Raw genomic sequence first — 13,081 nt, forward strand, 5'->3', positions numbered from 1 at the left:
TAACAGCACATTGAATGATTTGATAGGGACTTTGTGGAATGTGTATTAACCCCTCGCAGTCTGAGTCAGTCTGGGTGCATTAACAGCACATTGAATGATTTGATAGGGACTTTGTGGAATGTGTATTAACCCCTCGCAGTCTGAGTCAGTCTGGGTGCATTAACAGCACATTGAATGATTTGATAGGGACTTTGTGGAATGCACCTGCATCTCTCGTACAAACAAATTGCAGATATTAAATATTTATAAAATATATTAACTGATGATTGTGCCTCCTTTTTAAGTATGAATGCAATGTGAGACATGAGGAAGTCAACTCAGTCAATCCCCATGTTGTATATGGAAAGTGGAATTCAATCAAACTGCAGTAAATGTATTTGATTTGTTCTCCAGAGCTAATGCAGACCTATGACTATCCCAGCTGGCCTCCCTTTATGTAGAACAGCCCTCCAGGGTACAGAATGCAATGTTCTAACTTCTGAATTTACCTGAAAGTGGTTTTTACTGCCATCTACTGGGACAAATGTAGTAAAAGAAAACAAAATCAAACTTAAAAAAAAAAGTCTGGTCACACAAACCACAAAACATTATAAACCCTGTGTGTGTGTGTGTGAACCCGTCCTCCAGCTGTTCTTACAGGCACCCTGTGTGTGTGTGTGTGTGTGCGCTTGTGTGTGTGTGCATGTGTGTGTGTGTCAGGGTGTGTGTGTGTGCATGTACGTATGTGTGTGTGTGCGTGTGTGTGTGTGTGTGTGTGTGTGTGTGAACCCGTCCCGCTGCTGTTCTTACAGGCACCTTGTGCATAGTGTGTGTGTGTGCGCGTGCGTGCGTGCGTGCGTGCGTGCGTGCGTGTGAACCCGTCCCGCTGCTGTTCTTACCCCATGGCATGGAATAAGGGTGTCCCGTGTAAGGTTTTATTTGTTTAGTTATTGCTTTCTTTTTTAAGTGCAAGAGACTGCAGTTACGGGACACATTTACAAAAATGTGAAAAGTGGCAGCCTTTATAAAATGGGTAACACTTTTAAATAACGGCCGCAGGAATCCCACAGGAATAACACCTGAATATCTTCTGCACTTCCTCTGAGTTCTGTTCATTCATGTGGATTGAATTACCCGTATTCATTCCATGTTTCTTTGTAACACATGATGTTGATCACATGTATAAAGCATGCATCCATATATGAATTAACACGTCTCAAAATCCCCTGGTGGGCGAGTAAGAGGGTATGAAATCGACATGAATTAACAGGGCTGATTTCAAAATGAATTACTTCAGAACTCAGAGGAAGTGCATACGATGTTCAGGTGCTGTTCCTGTAGTATTCAGCTGGGATTCATTATGAATTTGAGGAAAAGTGAGTGATGTCATGTCATGAATTTGGATGATAATGTTGTATTTTTTTTTTTTTTTTAAATACATGCAAACATGCCTATTCAATGTGCTGTTAAACAAAGACTTTCTCAGTAAAGTTATGATCACTATTTGTGGGGATACCAGTTGTTTCATCTCAGAATGAAAGCAATCAGATATAAACGGCTTCTTATTTGGTATTCTTCAAATCTATCCTCAGTCTCCACTGGAGAGACAGTAATTGTTTGTCTGCTTCCTAACTGTGTTTTAACACATACTTTCAGATTTTTAAGTGGGACACTTTTCCGCTAGTCTGGTTTGTTCCCCTAAAAGGCACCAGCTGTCTTTTCTTGTTAACAGGCAATGGCAGTGACCTGTGAAATGAGTGTGTTCTTGTGAAATGAAAGCGCTCCCAGCTGACATGTGCACACTGTACTGGAACATGGGATTGCACTTTGCAATAGCGCTGCAGATGGACCTTCCTAATCGCTGAAAGTGATCCGATCTCACCCACGATGATCTTGGAAAAGAGTTGCTGAAAGTTCACCCTGCTGTGGAATGTCACATTTTGTATTATTTTACCACTGTATCTGTTGGTGCTAGAACGGACATGGGTTTATCCTTTCAAAATATTGTGTTTTTTTTATATCTGGTGCATGTCTGTGCTGTGTGCTGATGTGAGGTGCAGGTCTGTGCTGTGTGCTGATGTGAGGTGCAGGTCTGTGCTGTGTGCTGATGTGAGGTGCAGGTCTGTGCTGTGTGCTGATGTGAGGTGCAGGTCTGTGCTGTGTGCTGATGTGAGGTGCAGGTCTGTGCTGTGTGCTGATGTGAGGTGCAGGTCTGTGCTGTGTGCTGATGTGAGGTGCAGGTCTGTGCTGTGTGCTGATGTGAGGTGCAGGTCTGTGCTGTGTGTTGATGTGAGGTGCAGGTCTGTGCTGTGTGCTGATGTGAGGTGCAGGTCTGTGCTGTGTGCTGATGTGAGGTGCAGGTCTGTGCTGTGTGTTGTAATGTAAAACTTGAAAATACAAAAGAAAAGCAAATGAGAAAACAAAATCCTTTAATTGATTAATTGATGTTTCCTTGTGAGTGGATCACAACTTCACCTCAATGTATGTGATCGACTCCGAGGCTACTACTGAAATAATCAACCCATCATCAATGATAAGGGAGCTGAATTTCAACTCACAATACCCAACTTCTCCTTCTCATTCCCCTGCAGTAGATGCATGTACTGTTTCTACAAGCGTCTCTAGTGATGTTACACACTTCAGCGGTTAAACTGCTTTTCAGTGATGTATGCATGCTGTTAACCTTCATTAAAATATATTGCTTAGTCTGTAGCGGCACTGCAGTTTGATCTTGCCCATGAAATCATCTTGATGAGTGGAATATGTAGCTGGAACTCGATCAGTAAAGTTCAACTCATATATTATGGTATCTTGGCAGCTGCACAAAAAGGTGTGGTTGCTGAAAGACATGAATTATGATCCAAAGTTAAGAAGCACAGAATAAGAGAGATGTGTCTTAAATGTTAAAGGAGGACGTTATAGTTGTTGTTGGAGTAGATCGCTTGTACGTTGAATAACTTTTATACAGAAAGAGTTGATAGATCGCCTGTACGTTGAATAACTTTTATACAGAAAGAGTTGATAGATCGCCTGTACGTTGAATACCTTTTATACAGAAAGAGTTGATAGATCGCCTGTACATTGAATAACTTTTATACAGAATGAGTTGACAGATCGTCTGTACGTTGAATAACTTTTATACAGAATGAGTTGACAGATCGTCTGTACGTTGAATAACTTTTATACAGAATGAGTTGATAGATCGCCTGTATGTTGAATACCTTTTATACAGAATGAGTTGATAGATCGCCTGTACGTTGAATACCTTTTATACAGAAAGAGTTGATAGATCGCCTGTACGTTGGATTGCACTGTTCACAATCACGCCTCATTGCCAAGCAGAAGCTGCTCTTGATCTAAAAAGTCATTCTCAGAATCGCGCTGTTTCATTTATTGTTTTTAAAATGTTATTTTCCAGACGTTGTACTTGTTATATACACAGAGTGCTCATGAGGATGGCGGTGAGCAGCACACTTCCCCCCGGGGGGTCTTGTTGGTTAATCATCTCCTTGGTGGAATCACCACAGCACTCCGTGAAGCCTCCTGATGTATCCTCCTGTATCCCCTCAGTCACTGTGAGCACAATTGTACCATGTTAGCTGTCCTGTCTGTCTATCTAGGGGGTTTAGACTATAGTATCTACTGTACCGTGAAAGTGACTGATTTTTGGATCTCAGAGCTGTAATCTATGGTTCTATTGTTCTTTTCTCAGGACACCAACACCTGGTAAACTGAAGTTTTTAAACATTGCCCAGGCTCTTGGTAAAAGCCCTTATTCCATATTCTGCTGTACTTGTATCTTAGTAAGCCCTAAGGGTTGCGGTGCTTCATCTTAGTTTGTGTTTAATTGTAAAGGTTATCTGATTTTAAATGTTAAACAACACTTTCTGTAAAGATTGCCGATCCATTTATTTATTTTTTGCTCTGCTTCTCTCCAGACACTGGTAAAATGAAGTAATTACACGCAAATGCCATTGAATTCATTTCAAATTCTCAAGTCAATTAAAAGGATGCCATACTGAGCTTCAAGTAATGCCATAATTATTGATTTAGAGAGGAAGCTCCATGCATTCATGCATCTTTGTTTTTAAAAGCGTAACCATTTGAAATTCAAATTCAGAACGTATCGATCGCTTCTGTTCCGTTCGGAACGCAGTGCGTGACAGTGATGTTCCTGAATGCTGTTTCGCAATGTAATCAATACTTGTTATTTAAAGATTGGTGCAGAGACTCAATCCCCTGGATTAGTGACGGGCTTCACCTCTGCATTATGCTTAAATAAACTGCATCCCAAGTCCAGCCTTTGGATGAGCCCATTGAGTCTGAACTGAATCTGTTGTGCTTGCAGGGCTCCGGGAGTTCAAATATGTTTAGATGCAGCACTAAGGAATAGCCTGAATGAGTTTGTTAAAGAATTGAACTTGAAAAACTCCCTGTTTCAATGGGGAAGAGATTATAGGAGCACACTCCTTTTTATACTGGCTTCATTAAGAAATGTCCACCTTGCTCAGAGACTGAATTGAAGGTAAAGCTACTTCATTAAACATGGCAAATATTCAAGAGTGCTGTGAGAACATGTACCACTAAACAGATACGAAGTGGATGCACATTCAGAGGGCATGGACTATTCCTAAAAGCAGAAACCTCACTGGAATTACCAATATTAGTATTCATTTACTTGTTCAGGGTTGGGTTGCAGGAGTTGCAGGTTTTATTTTCTGCAGTAATAAGTGGAGACATTCGCAGATAAACATAGAATACAATAGCAAAGCCTACACATTTTCCACAATGAACAAAACATTTTTCAATTGAACAAAAGACAGATTCTGCATCAGTAAAACATAGAAGTGTGTGTGTGTCAGAACTGCACATTTACATTAAAACCTGCAGACCCGCGATAGTCATTGTACAACCCGCAAAATCAAACGCACGTGTGAGATCAGTGTTTGGGTGATGTAAATAAGAGAAGGCTGTCATTATCAGCATATGATTGGAAACACACTCCATTCATTGATGGGCTCTTAATTCAAGTAAATGAACCAGTGTTGTTGTTTTCTTTTTCTTTTATTGATTCAAACTGTCATTTTAGTAATTGAAGTCAGATTAATCACTGGCCAAAATGTTCTCGAGGAAGATGATCTCATGCTTGCAGATTCTATCGTGTTTTTTATGTACGCGTTGGAGTTGTTTTTAATGAAGTTGCAGATTCTGTTGTGTTTTCAGTGTATTCGCTGGAGTTGTTTTTAATGAAGTTGCAGATTCTATTGTGTATTCTGTGTAAGCGCTGGAGTTGTTTTTAATGACGTTGCAGATTCTATCGTGTTTTCAGTGTAAGCGCTGGAGTTGTTTTTAATGACGTTGCAGATTCTATCGTGTTTTCAGTGTAAGCGCTGGAGTTGTTTTTAATGACGTTGCAGATTCTATCGTGTTTTCAGTGTAAGCGCTGGAGTTGTTTTTAATGAAGTTGCAGATTCTATCGTGTTTTCATGTAAGCGCTGGAGTTGTTTTTAATGACGTTGCAGATTCTATCGTGTTTTCAGTGTAAGCGCTGGAGTTGTTTTTAATGACGTTGCAGATTCTATCGTGTTTTCAGTGTAAGCGCTGGAGTTGTTTTTAATGAAGTTGCAGATTCTATCGTGTTTTCAGTGTAAGCGCTGGAGTTGTTTTTAATGAAGTTGCAGATTCTATCGTGTTTTCATGTAAGCGCTGGAGTTGTTTTTAATGACGTTGCAGATTCTATCGTGTTTTCAGTGTAAGCGCTGGAGTTGTTTTTAATGAAGTTGCAGATTCTGTCGTGTTTTCAGTGTAAGCGCTGGAGTTGTTTTTAATGAAGTTGCAGATTCTATCGTGTTTTCAGTGTAAGCGTTGGAGTTGTTTTTAATGAAGTTGCAGATTCTATCGTGTTTTCAGTGTAAGCGCTGGAGTTGTTTTTAATGAAGTTGCAGATTCTATCGTGTTTTCATGTAAGCGCTGGAGTTGTTTTTAATGAAGTTGCAGATTCTATCGTGTTTTCAGTGTAAGCGCTGGAGTTGTTTTTAATGACGTTGCAGATTCTATCGTGTTTTCAGTGTACGCGCTGGAGTTGTTTTTAATGAAGTTGCAGATTCTATCGTGTTTTCAGTGTAAGCGCTGGAGTTGTTTTTAATGAAGTTGCAGATTCTATCGTGTTTTCAGTGTAAGCGCTGGAGTTGTTTTTAATGACGTTGCAGATTCTATCGTGTTTTCAGTGTAAGCGCTGGAGTTGTTTTTAATGAAGTTGCAGATTCTATCGTGTATTCTGTGTAAGCGCTGGAGTTGTTTTTAATGAAGTTGCAGATTCTATCGTGTTTTCAGTGTAAGCGCTGGAGTTGTTTTTAATGAAGTTGCAGATTCTATCATGTTTTCAGTGTAAGCGCTGGAGTTGTTTTTAATGAAGTTGCAGATTCTATCGTGTTTTCAGTGTAAGCGCTGGAGTTGTTTTTAATGAAATTGCAGATTCGATCGTGTTTTCAGTGTAAGCGCTGGAGTTGTTTTTAATGAAGTTGTTTGTTCGTCGGTCTTTCTTTGTTTGATTTGCAGTCAGTGGATCCACTTATTTCTGAAAACCACACTGAGTGTAACTCATGAAAACGCACTTTGACCCTTCCGCGCATGGTGTACCCCTAAGTGAAGATTGAGATACAGACTGTGAGATAGTTAGATGAAGACGAAAGGCTGAGCTGTAAGACTTGCTGATGGTTGGCAGATTTTCACAATTTGAAATAAATTGTTTGCATGTGTTCAATAATTCACCGAAAATAAGGACTACTGCGATGAAAGGAAAGACAGCCATGCTGCGTACATCATGGAAAACGTTTTGGAAAAGTTTGTCATGTGAAATACTTTGATTTGATTACCAGTATGCATTTATGGTTAAGTGATTAAACATATTAATAATGTACGTGAGCAGTATTATTTTGAGGTTTTATAATGGATTGTAAAACTACATCCAAGTTCGATATAAAATAAATACTGATCGGTCTAATTGTGAATGTACAGCCGTGACAGGAGGATGAATGGCATTCACATGCTCGCTTTAAAGGGGCTTTCTAAGATGAACCAGGCTTGAGGCATTCTGTTTTGAAGTGGTTATTACTGCAATTACCACACACTGTAGGGGCTGTGCACTGCGCTCCATTAAGCTAAGGTTGCTTTGTTAGCACTAGCACTGTTATCACTGCCCTTCTTTTGAAGATCTTTTTTGGTCCTTTGCCTGTGTTTTATACTTGAATTTGGAATCTGCTGATGTATCACAGACAGCTCTATGGATGAAACGTGGCTGGTGCTTCCTGGTTACTAATCACCTCATGTGTTACAGTTCACTGCAGTGGTCTCAAGGTCTAAAGGTACATGTGTAAGGGGCAGTGTTGTGTGATGCTCTGCCGTTACAGATTCTGGCCCCTGTGGGTGAGGTGAGAGGAGGTTAAAAGCTCTAAAAGCCATGTGCATAGTGGGTAAGACACTCACTGGTGTGTGCAGTGTTCATACCCAGACTCCGCCCTCTTACACAAGGCTGCAGCAGTATGTACAGCACAGCATTTCATCCATAACTGCATAGTCTTTATAATCCCAACTTACTTCAAAAACAAAGTCCAACAGATAGTATAAACAGGTGCGTTGAACTTCGATGTTCGCAGATAGTTGATGCATGGAAGAATCCGCACACTGAAAACCGTGAAGTGGCAACAAGAATCACAAACCATAAAGACCTTCCGCTGAAACGCTTGCCATTGAATGTACTCTGTTTCACTACCTAGAGCAATGGCATTGTATTTGAAAGAGCTGCCTGTCCTGAATCAACGTACAGTTCACAGTGAGAAGCGGGTGGAGGCAGTAATATAACAGTGGTAGATGTTGTTACAGCTCGGTGCTGTACATGCAGTTGAAAGCTTCGGTTAACACACCTGAAGGGTCAGGCACCGGGGAGATGTTTCCTGGCTGCTGTCTGTCGCTGTGCTTCTGCACTCTGCAGAGTCATCTCAGTACTGAAGCTCAGCTCAGAGCCGGAAAGCAAGCAGCTGCTGCGGCCTGATTTCACTTCAAATAGTGTCAGTGTTTAGTCTGGCGAACTGCTCTGGGATAGACTGGCAGCTGGGTCAAACAAAGTCATTTCTTTGGCTCCGTTCCCAGCGAGCTCCTACTAGTACTGAGGTATGTGCAGCCTAGGCCCCTTTTCTCAGGGGTAACTTAACATCTGACTGCACCCGCCATTTCACCATGCAAGCTCCCCAGGAAGAAAGCTCTAACTCCAGCTCCAGGTTTGCAAAATTCTATATTCGCCGTGCTTTTGTGTCCTGATAGTTGACGCCTCCAGCACTGTCTCAGTGTGCTGCAGAAACCCGTCTGTGAAAAGAGTTCAGTGTTGGATTGATGAAGAAGGGAGGCCTTTCTTTCTTTCTTTCTTTCTTTCTTTCTTTCTTTCTTTCTTTCTTTCTTTTGGTTTGCAAAGTGCACCCTGAGCCCTTTAGTGAGCAGGATTCTTTCCGATCCATGTGAAAGACAGACAGCACACAGGTAAGTAAATTTAGGAGGCAAATCAGCTTTTGAGTCAAAATTGCAAGGTGCGTTTAATTGTTACTCGGAGGATGTGTTGCAATGTGTGCTTAAGTGTGGAGTGCATTTCATTTATTATTAAATGAAATGAAATTAAATATAGTAGATTAGGCGGTGAGCAAAATACAGAAAGCATGACTCTTCTGCCAATTTACAAATATTGATATTCAGAAGTTAAATAGGAAACAAGTGCAAACTATCTGCAAAACATCCAGTGTTACTGTGTGTGTGTGTGTGTCTGTGTGTGTGTGTGTGTGTGTGTGTGTGTGTGTCTGTCTGTGTGTGTGTGTGTCTGTGTGTGCATGTGCATGTGCGAGTGTGTGTGTGTCTGTGTGTGTGTGTGTGTTTGTGTTTGTGTGTCTGTGTGTGTGTGTGTGTGTGTGTGCGTGTGTGTGTGTCTGTGTGTGTGTGTGTGTGTGTGTGTCTGTGTGTGTGTGTCTGTCTGTGTGTGTGTGTCTGTCTGTGTGTGTGTGTGTGTGTGTGTGTGTGTGTGTTTCTTTATTCATTTGAATCTGTAATAGTTCCGGACACATTGTGAATGTGAATGTGTTGTGTTGAAATGCTGGCTTGCTAAATCAAGGGGTTGCTTTGAAAAGGAGTATTCAGGGTGTAAGTTTATCTGGGGCTGCTTCATGGGTTTTCTGCCTGTTGCTCCACATTTTTGTTAGTGCTTTAAGCAGCCTTGAATTAGCAGCGAGGCCCCTTGCACAGAAAGCTGGAACCGGGCCAAAGTCAACTTCCCCACAGCGAGCCTTCTAAAAAGGAACTGCAGCATTGGATCTGTGATTGAAAATCATGCAACAAGCTGCCATCATCAGTTGGGTGTGCTTGTCAAATTGACTTACACTGTGTGTACAAAGTTCATCATTTAACTGAGTTCATTTTCTCTTCTACGTGATAAGATCATTCATTTGAAAATGCCCTTATAATTGTTTCTGATGCAGAGGCTGATAAATATTACAGCACCAGGGATAAGATCATAGTTATTCTGCCCTGGGCCTCAAGTCTAATCTTATCTGAGTTTAACTGCATTTAAGCTAATTAAACGTTAACAAAGAGGGCCACTGCCATTCTTCTTGCTTTGCAAAAAGGAAAAATGAAAAGTTCTCGAAAACATTCTGTACTTCAACAGCAAGGTTTCTTTGGATGTACACAAAAGGTTTAAATGGTTAAGAAATCTTTTATTTCAGGACGTTTTGGACAAAAGCCCTTCGGCTGTGTAGAAAGAAAAGTAAACACATGATATGTCAGAATAGAATGTTCATTCCAAGAGGTTCCAAAGTTCCTAGTTTGAGATAAACTCCTGGTCCCTTAGTATCCGAGGTGTATTGGTTTCATAGCGCGGACTGATCCCACATATTAATATCAATATCTGACAATAAGTATCAGTTTCATATGAATACTGGAGAGAAGGGTTGAATTCATCATGAACTCATTATACAGTATATTGAAATAGAAATTCAACTTGAAGCCCCTAAGAAATTACATTAGGATTCCTGCCATATATTGAAAAAAAAAATGATGCTCTAAACAGCTGCCAGTCTAAATACAGCTTTGATTACATATTAGCATTACCTGTTGCACACAAACATGCATTCGATTTAGACTTTAATACCAGCACTGTTCAGATTATTAATGTAGAGTCCCTCTAGCTTTTAAAGTTTGTAAAATAGGTGGCTGTTGTGTTCGGTTCACATTTGAACTCTGTCTCTGAAGTGTGAAGCTGTGTGGAAGTCATGAGCTATATGGTCATATGCTTGTAATTGTGCAATTGTAGCGACCCTGCTGGCAGCGAGCTTACCTCTAGGTCATGCACCACTAAATGCTCGGGAATCTCAACTGAAGGGCTGGGGGAGAGATGCACACAGATAGAGTTTCAAGGTATTCTCCTTGTGTGTCTGTAAGGACATGAGGACACAGCAGGGTCCTGGGCAAGGGAGGGAGTGCTAAGGTCACAGATTCCTTCCGCTCCGCTCCGGTCACGATGGAAATAGACTAAGATTTATTTATTTTTTTTCCATATAGCATCTCTTTTGCAAAAAAAAAAAAAAAAGTCAACATTTTTGGAAGTGAATGAGAAATTGAAGATTGAATATATATAGCTCATGTTCCTTTTGAAAGCCTGCTGTGTTTTCTATGATAACAGTGATTTATTTGTTTATTGCTGGGTTAGATATCCGTAACTTTAAAAATGAAATCATTAGATACATGCTGCAGTATTGCTAAAAGAAACTGTGGACATACTGGTCAGGAACTTTTATAGTCACAAGTACATTGCTGACAAACACCAAGTCTGTAATAATAATAATAATAATAATAATAATAATAATAATGTTAAGGTTCAGATTCATGGTTTTAGGACTGCAGGTGATTTCCAGTAAACAGTCATAAAACAATAACCAATTTAAATTAGTACCATAAACTGGCGTTTTCATGTTTAAATATGAGAGACCCTGCCGCTTTTGCAATGGGTGTACAGTAGAGCTCTGCTTCAACAGCCTGGCTCCCTTCCCTGGATCCGGCAGCAGCTGTAATAGAATTAACTAAAGATTCTAGAACAATGTGACCAAAAAATGGAATCTCTTACAGGTTCTACTGCTTTCCAGAACCGCCCACTAGCTTTACAAAGTACTGTACCTGTTATAAAACAACCTTCTAATACCCAATCATATCAGTGACATGTGGGCCATGCTTTACCTGAGTGAATACCTAATTCACTGCAATGGTAATTAGTTAACAATGCAGGTATTACTGAACGTGCTTGTATGGTGCTGCGTGTGTTAAATGGCCCTGCTTGTATCCCCTGTACTGATTTCCCTATTCGTGTCTGCTTTTACAGTGCAGGCATTGTGTAATATTGAAATCCAAACCTCCCTGTATAATGTGATAGCAGGGACCCAGGCATACTTCAGTATATTTGCTTACCAGACCTCATTTAGCTGGTTCCTAGGCAACGTTTTCAAATCTGGAACTAGAAATGGTTACATATTTATGATGCAAAATCATACAGAAAGTACTCACATTAGCTCTGCTGTACGAAACAAGTACCATTTAGCAAAGCTGAGCTAGTGACCACTTTCATAAAAACCCATGCTAACATACATACATATATATATCTCCCTTGAGAAAGATATGTACAACATATCGAAATGTTGGGCAGCTGGCTCTTTGAGCTAAATATATATATATATATATATATATATATATATATATATATATATATATATATATATATATATATATACACACATATACATATAACAATATATATATATATATATATATATATATATATATATATATATATATATATATATATATACAAGGGGCAGCACTATCAAGCATACCTTTCTACATTGTTTCTCTCTTCAGGATATATAAGATGTGTTGTACTGTGAAATAGTACAATGTACTTAATGTGTAAAATATTTTTGCATGATAAATTGGAAGTACACAGTTGTATCAGAAAAGGGTTGGGGTTAGGGTTAAATCGTGCAAAAAGAGTTACACATTGTAACCATGCATAATAACATTGTAATGATGAGTAAGTACACCTGTGTTTACAAAGTAACTACTATGTAACTACACAGTCATTAGAGACACAATGTAAAGTGTGACCTGAAACAACCCATTCAGAACCAATGCTCTGATCTAATGAAGCTGTTAATGGTAGTGAACGAATTGCCTTGCAATTTCAGGATGTTTAATGCAATCAAACCACTAGGCTTCGCTCTTCAGGTATTTAATATACAGTTTCATATTGTTGCACCAACAGTATGTTTGCTTGTTCAAGTCATGGCCCTGTTTGATTCTTGCACAATAGCAATGTTAACAGTAATACAAACTGTATCGATTGTATTTGTGGTGAGCTGGTTTGTCACCCTTGGTTGCTCGTACAGTGTGCTTGGTTTCACACACTGTTGTCATGGTTGGCTTAGGTTGTTACTCTCGCTCTCCAGAGCAAATGCTCTTGTAATCAACACAGCAGCAACACTAAGCAGGCGTGATCCATTCCAGCAAGTGCTTGTGATCTCTGCAAAGTCCTCAGAACCCCCTTGATGCAGTTTAGTGGAGCCCGCTTTCTGAAACAATAGCAAAGGAATGAGAGATACTGGAAAATGCAGATTTGAAACGCAGGGTGAAAAAAAAAACGTCGGCTGACGGCACACACTTCGGAGGACAGCGTGTGTTCGTCTTCGCCGCTCCAGAGTCAGTGCAGGGGTGGTAGCGGCGAGCTGAGTTTAAAAATACAATTGGACATTTCAAATTCGGAGAAAAATGGGGTAAAATCAATTGCCGACTACTAAATAAAATAATAAATAAATAATAAAATAAAAAAAATAATAATCTTAGCTCTATGGTATGCTGTGATATACTGTATATATATATATATATATATATATATATATATATATATATATATATATATATATATATATATATATATATATAGAACTGATTGCTGTCAGTGTATGTAAATCTAAGCTCTATGGTTTGGTATGGTATGGTACAATATATATTGCTCACTTTA

General features: G+C 39.7%; 1 long non-coding RNA gene across 3 annotated transcripts in view; it reads left to right on the top strand.

Moving 5' to 3' along the window:
- Positions 1 to 13,081, top strand: part of LOC117405669 (uncharacterized) — a 69,022-nt gene that overhangs the window by 13,280 nt on the left and 42,661 nt on the right. Inside the window, exon 1 of one of the 3 annotated variants that reach the window (XR_009329564.1) lies at positions 7,734 to 8,255. The exons of 1 other annotated variant lie outside the window; for it this stretch is intronic. This is a non-coding gene — a long non-coding RNA (uncharacterized LOC117405669). One more of the 3 variants, XR_009329566.1, reaches the window with a different exon arrangement.

This window comes from Acipenser ruthenus, chromosome 9 (genome assembly GCF_902713425.1).
Source record: "Acipenser ruthenus chromosome 9, fAciRut3.2 maternal haplotype, whole genome shotgun sequence".
NCBI classification, from domain to species: domain Eukaryota; kingdom Metazoa; phylum Chordata; class Actinopteri; order Acipenseriformes; family Acipenseridae; genus Acipenser; species Acipenser ruthenus.